This window comes from Oratosquilla oratoria, chromosome 23 (assembly GCF_046742065.1).
Source record: "Oratosquilla oratoria isolate Oo_2021 chromosome 23, ASM4674206v1, whole genome shotgun sequence".
Lineage (NCBI taxonomy): Eukaryota > Metazoa > Arthropoda > Malacostraca > Stomatopoda > Squillidae > Oratosquilla > Oratosquilla oratoria.
The window spans coordinates 51,431,869-51,439,368 of record NC_134799.1 but is presented as its reverse complement, the minus strand read 5'-3'; positions in this window follow the sequence as shown (position 1 = coordinate 51,439,368).

Here is a 7,500-nt window from a genome sequence, read left to right as displayed (position 1 = left end):
AGACTAAAAGCAATATGCTTCAAAGATGAAGTTTTAGTAAGTGCGGATATTATATCTTTATTTACACACGTTCCAATACATGGTGTCATTAATGCAGTGAAAGAAGTGCTTGCCTATATCGATGAAAGTGATCTACCATTGAACAAAAGGGACTATATAGAACTGATTAAATTATGCTTTAATTTCGACTCATTTGGTTTCAACCAACAAGAGTTTCGACAACATGAAGGCCTTCCTATGGGTTCACCATTGAGTGCTGTGGCGGCTTCGTTGTTTATAAAGACCTTAGAAAAGAATCATTACAGTTAGATAATCGATAGTGATTCAAAGTGGTATCGTTACGTCGACGACTGTCTAATCGTTAAATACAAAGACACAAATACGGACCTTCTACTACAAAAGCTGAATGAAGTCCATAACAAAATACAGTTCACCACAGAAAAAGAAATAGACGGTTCTTTACCATTTCTCGACACGGTCATCATGAGAACGGATGAGAGCGTGAAATTCAAAGTATACAGGAAACCTACAAATAAGGATGATTTCATTCACTTCCTAAGTGCGCATGACAGAAAAACAAAAACGGGTGTAGTAATAGGATTCTTTCTACGAGCTCTGAGAATATATAGCCCAGAATTCCTCGAGGAAGAAATCAATTATGTGACTGACGCGTTCACAAAACTGGGTTACCCAAAAGGTTTATTGACGTCTTTACTAACTAAAGCTAAAATGATCAGAGAAAGAAATGGAAAAGAAAAAGACAAATTGAACAATTGTTACCTAGTAGTCCTCCTTTCCAAATTCACAGACGAATTAGGACTAGCATTAAGATCCTCTGGCTTAACCATCGTGAGTAAAGCAGGTAAGAAGATTTATGGCTTGACGAAAAAGGAAAAAGAAGATCAATATGACAACGGAAGTATTGTGTATAAAATTCCATGTAGTGGTTGTGAACATTCTTCCTTTGGAGAAACAAACAGAGGGTTAAAAGGCTCAGCGAATACAGAGCAGATGCCAGATACCATCGTGACACTAGTGCATTAGTTAATCACATTAAAGAAAAGAGCCATTTACCGAAATGGGAGGCAGCAGAAGTACTGGAAGAAAACTTAACCAGACAGAAAGGGAAAGTACTTGAAGCACTGTATATTGCTACCAACGAAAATGCGAATCAAAGGACGGGTGACATTAAATGGACAAAAACCACCGTAGCTATAGCAACAGCAACTAGGACAATACGCCACCGGAGTAGAAACAAAAACCCTTCAGTAACGACCAATAGGACAAAATCTCCAATATACAAAGACGAGCCTGGGTGAGCTCTCTGAATTAAATAGAATCTCCTTGACACCCCTGGCCATTCAAACACATGGCATGGACTTGATCAAGACCATATTGATCAAGTGATCCCAGACAGCTTGTGTCCGTTTCTTCGTTTGCTCTTTGGGGGTAAAGAGAAACTCTATGAAGAGATTGATGAAGAAGAAAACAGTATCAAACAGACTGTGTGTAGAATTTCCCAGGATATTGTGTGTGGGGCGTCTACCAGAAAGAAGATGAGTCCAAAACATGACTGTTTATGTTTGCTCTTCACCAGCCAACACTCTCCCAAGCTCTTTTTGACCTGTCCCATGCAGCCAATAATACCATAGGCATTGGCATTCAGTTTCAATACCTATGGTATGACACTGTCCTCAGAGTTGACGCAAGCACAACTGATGGTAATCTGGAAGGTTTGCCAAGAATGACTATGTTCCAAACAACATCATGAAAAATCGGATGATCCACTGTTCATATGATAACATTAATATGCTTGAAGTAACCCTTGATGGCAAAAATACATTTCACTGTACGGAGATGATGGTCTGGCAAAGAGGTAAACTTCCCCAGCAAGAAAAAACTGTAACTGACAAGAAACTCACAAGATCTAGAACTATCAGGGCTGATGCTCTACAGGAATTTCAAAAGCTTGAAGAAGCCACCTTACTGACAGATATGAAAAAAAAATCATCGTTCAGTGTATACAAGAAAATTGAGATGAAGTCGTTCAATGATACTCAGGGTGAAGGCCCATACCAAAGATAGGGCATGGGTTGTATATCGCATAAATAATTGTGTAGATGATCCATCCGTACCTGGTTGGAGAGCACTGAATGAAACTATCAGGATCTATGATCCTCCTCCTCCCATACTCTATGTACCAGCCGATGATAAAGAAACATTCACAACTGTGATCAAACACTTTATGGATGTATGAAATTGGGCGAGCCAGAAACACACGATAATCACAGATAATCAACCACTATACGGCAAAGGCAAGATACTAGTATAGGTAAATCCCAAGTTTAGAGTGCTGTCTTTCTAATAGGAGGACTCCACATATGCTCCAACTTCCTGAAAACTATCCGACAGTACATGAGAGGTGCAGGACTGGATGAACTTTGTACAGAAGCAGGTGTGTTTTCCACAAACACTACAGAGTCAATATTGGATAGGAAGACCTTCTATCGTGCTGTGAGAGGACACCAGCTGACATATGAACCTCTCTGGCAGATCAAGTGGTCACTGTTTGAACCATGAATGGCAGACAGTGGAAAACATTATTTTGTAGAAGTAAAAACAATATTTGGCTCAAAGTGTTACAAAATTGATCAAGGATAATAAGGCTGAGGACCCCAAAATGCAAAGACTAGCTGTCAGAAGTAGTGTGTGATAAAAAGTTTCAAGATATTATGGAAGAGTTTGAGAAAACACATTCAGACAACCCGAACTTCAGATTGTGGTCAGTATACATGGACAAGGTATAAATTTTGCTGGACTTTATCAAGGCCATGTGGGATAGTAATTGGAATTTATACTTGAAAGTATTTACTGCATTGCGGCCATAGATGACTATGACTACACAAATCATGCAAGATAGGGATCAGTCTACCTTGCGGATATGAGAGAGCTTGAGATGACAGCACCAGAGATGCATGCTGAATTCATGAATGAGAATTTTATTGGGAAGAAAACAAGAAAGGGTTTCAACCAGGTTTCTGAGGATCCGTCCACTGGGTGGACGAACAGAACTTGAAAAATGAATAATGACATCATAGGTATCACAAGGAAAGACCACGTCCGAGACAAGCTCTGTGTTACATGCCCAGAACTATCACACATCTCACAGGGCACCAGATATATTTTAGTTTGGAAGGTGATGAAAAAGAGACCCCTTTGACCCCTTCTGATAATATTGCATCACACACAAAGCGTGATGTTGATGGTGTGAAAAAGCTTGTAAAGCAGCTGGAAAGACTCAATGTTTTCAAACTAACACACTCAATGAAGAAGGTGGAAAAGATGAATAAGAGGAGAGAAGTGTACCTCTCGTATCGTTAGCAACTAAAGATATTGCACCATTTGACGGGATCATTAATCTCCTCACAGCTGAGGATCAAGGCAAGCAGAACCTCATAGTTAATTTTACAAAACGGCTCAATGATGAAAGTACTCAGTTTCATGCTGTTCTCAGAAGGTACATTTTTTTTTTTTTTTTGCAGATATGTACAAGGTAGCCATTTACACTCAGCAGTGTGTGCAGAAAAATATCAAGCCTGATAGAAAGATGTTGCAGTGGTTACTAAGCGCTGTCACTACAATTCGATCTGTAGAAATGGAATCTATTCTCAAGCATGAGCTGTCCCTTGTTCTTCCGTCCTTAGCCAACCCTGGAGGTCAGATGAACGTAACACCAAAAGCAGACCTCATCAGTGTTCTGATGTCTGGAATGAGTGTACCCATAGAGGTTCCAAATTACTGACGTAAAGACCTGTGTGCTGATTGTTGGGCTTGCAGTTATCTAGACACTTGTAACTCTCAAGGATGACAAACATTTTGCGACACACCAATTTAGAGAGTACATAACGAGAGTTGATATAGTGTTTGACCGCTATATTGGAGAGGAATCAATCAAGACTACTACTCGATCAAAGCGAGTGGGCAGGAGGAAACCAATTTGCAAAACCAGTGATGACCCATATATTCCAATTCTATAGGTCTGGAGAAGTTTCACTGTTTTGGAAGAGAGTAAGGCAGACCTCGCCAGGTTCCTGTTTGAGGTAATCATACAGAAGGGTGTGGATCTCCAAGCTATCTTTGAGCTTGTAACTGGAAGTGAATTCTCTAATGCTACTGAAGCCAGATCATCAAGAAGGCAAGCTGTCCGACTTCAACTAAACCATAAAGAAACTGATACAAGACCGATTTTCCATTCATGTGAGGCAGTCAGTGAAGACTATGAAACAGATGTAATGTTGTTCTCTATTCCAGGCAAGGCAGCTGAAGCATGGTTGGCTTTTGGAACAGCAAGGAAGAGGAAATGCCATCCAATACACACATTATCTGACTCCCACTGCTAAAACAGGATGTGACACAAACCTTTCTTTCAGTGGCTATGGAAAGAAGACATGTCGGGCAATTTTCCATAGTCCACCATTCCTGTTTAGTGAAATTGGCCGTGATGGAGAACTTGCACCAATTGAGCAGTTTATGTGCCTTCTATATATTCCTCCTACACTATCAAATGAACAAGCCAGGCTCCAACTCCTGAAGGGCAAGAATCACATTGAGATGTTGCCTTCAACTAGGGGTGCACTGCAACGGCACATTTTGCGTGCCAATTACGAGGCAAATATTTGGCTGTAAGGAGATCAGGAACACATCCAGATGTCTTCTTCACTGGACACATCAACTTAGATAAAGAAAAAAAAAACGTTTCCTGGTTCCTGTGTGGACAACACATCCTCCTATCCCAGATGTTATTCTTCAGCTTATGACCTGTGCATGCAAATCTAAATGTAGGACGACTCTATGATCCTGCTTCATGAGAGATCTCAAATGCATTCCTGTCTGTTGCTGTGATGCAGCAATCTGTTCTAACCCAGGAACCTCAGAAGACACAAATGGCTCAGCCATTTAGTTCATAAAGGCATAACATATTCTTATTTATTGAAATTTCTAAAAAGATAAGTGTCGTGTTTGTAACAAACGCATTTTTGTATGAATATATTTACGAGTGATAATTTGTGTGTTGAATAATTGTATAGCTTGGGTGCATTGCACTTCAAACAACATATAACCCTAACACCTAGAATTACTAAGTATGCTTTGATTTTGTTGAATAAAAACCAACCAGTTTTTGCTGATTTATGCTTTTTGACCTTGAAAATTACGTTGAAATTCAAAGTTAAAGGTTACATCTACCCACACCTTTTTCTTTTATTCTATAACTGATTGATCTGGCACGAGTGCCTACTATTGACAAGTAAAGCCCTCAAAAGTGAAAAAATAAACTTTGGATGGCCTACTATAGCTGACTTTTGTTATTTGACCTTAAAAATTACCTTGAAAATCAAAGTTTAGAGTGACATCCTCCCACACCTTTTCTCCATTCTTTAACTGATTGATGTGGTATGAATGCTTGCTATAAACAAATAATGCCCTCAAAAGTAAAGTTAAAAAAGTCTTTGGCTGGTCCACTGTTAACGATGTTTTTCACGATATCCTAACGATATCCTAACGATGTCGTAACAATTTCTAAAGAGGGTTCTTATTGTCCTAACGGTGTTGTAGCAATGTCCTAACAATATTATGAGGATATTATAACATTCCTTAACAATAACCTGACAATGTTCTTACGATATCACAAAGATGTAACCGTGTCCTAACTATTTTCTAACGATTTTCTAACGATGCTTTAACAATGTTCTAATGATTTCCTATCGATGTTCCAACAATATTGTAACGATGCCTTGTCAACATCCTAACGATACCTTAACAACATTTTAACGAAAACTGATTCTCAGTTGAATTAAGTCATCCAGGACAAAATCTGTGAAGAATACCTCATAGTTGAAATTGACCGTAAAATACCGGATTTCACCTATTACTTGGTAATCTTTATTACCAAGACGCAAACCTCGGGAAACTTTTGTAATCACCCTCCCCTAGTAATACGTTTCTTGACGCACAGTCTGGTGTTATGACCCTTCTCAAACTGCGACTCAAAAAGTAGATTGTCTTTTTTCCAACCCTCAACAAATGATAGTTTTTCCCTTGCGTCTACATTGTAAAAACTGTGATAAATTTTCTTCATAGACAGTTGTTTCCTTTATTAAAACCTGATTCCTTTTCCACCATAGGTATAAATAATTTTTCATAATTCTTAAAGGTTTTCGTTTAACAGGATCAACCTCCTGTTGTCTAAGTTAACAACACTAAGTTTATGTGATAATGAAAGCACTTTGAGTTTTCTATTATGATTCCCAAAAAATTTTACTTTCTAATGTCGACGGTAAGGGTCAGGAGAAAGAGTATCTGTATAGACTACATAGCCCTGGTACCCACAGCGCGTCCGTGGAAAACGTTACTGCCGACAGAGATATCAACTTTGGGAAAAACTTTTGTCCGTGAAGAGGACATGCGGGTATGCTAGAAAGGGGTCGGAGGAATGGATGATGACACTTCTAATTAGTATACCAATGTGCCCTCTTTGGTGAAATTCGCCAAGGTGAACCTGGGTGATGTTCCAATGTAATTCTAGAATTGGTTTCATTATCCTTCGAGGGGAAAAGAGTTTGCTAGCCTACGAAAACGCACAAGACACACACAGAGATGAAAACAAGATAGATTAATGGCTGGATAAACAGACAGATAGATATAGACACACGGGCGCAAAGAAACATAGATGCAGACAGAGAGACGAACATGGACAAAGAGACAGACAGACAGAAACATAAAGATATAGACACACACACATGCACACAAACACGAAGACAAATACAGACATAGACTGAAAAAGACAAGCAGATAGACAAGCAGATAGACAACCAGACAGACAGACACACACACGCGCACACACACACACACACACACACACACACACACACACACACACACACACACACACACACACACACACACACACACACACACACACACACACACACACACACACACACACACACACACACATATATATATATACATACACACACGCACGCACACACACACATACACACACACACACACACACACACATACATACACACACACACACACACACACACACACACTCACACACACACACACACACACACACACACACACACATACACACACACACACACACACACACACACACACACACACACACACACACACACACACACACACACACACACACACACACACACACACACACACAGAGGAAATTCTCCGACTCGGAGAGAGAAATTGCTATTATCCACAGTCAGCCTGTACCTATCACTCCCACCCACACAGTAGCCCAAGTAACACGATCAACGTTACATAACACGAGGTCAAGAGAGATTTCTCGCACTCGCTACTCCACCTACTGCCAAAAATCAGGATACAGCACAAACAGATGCTACTACAGACAGCCGTCCCAGCCAAATCGCTACTGTGATTACCACGAAACGTGCTACCACACGAGTGACT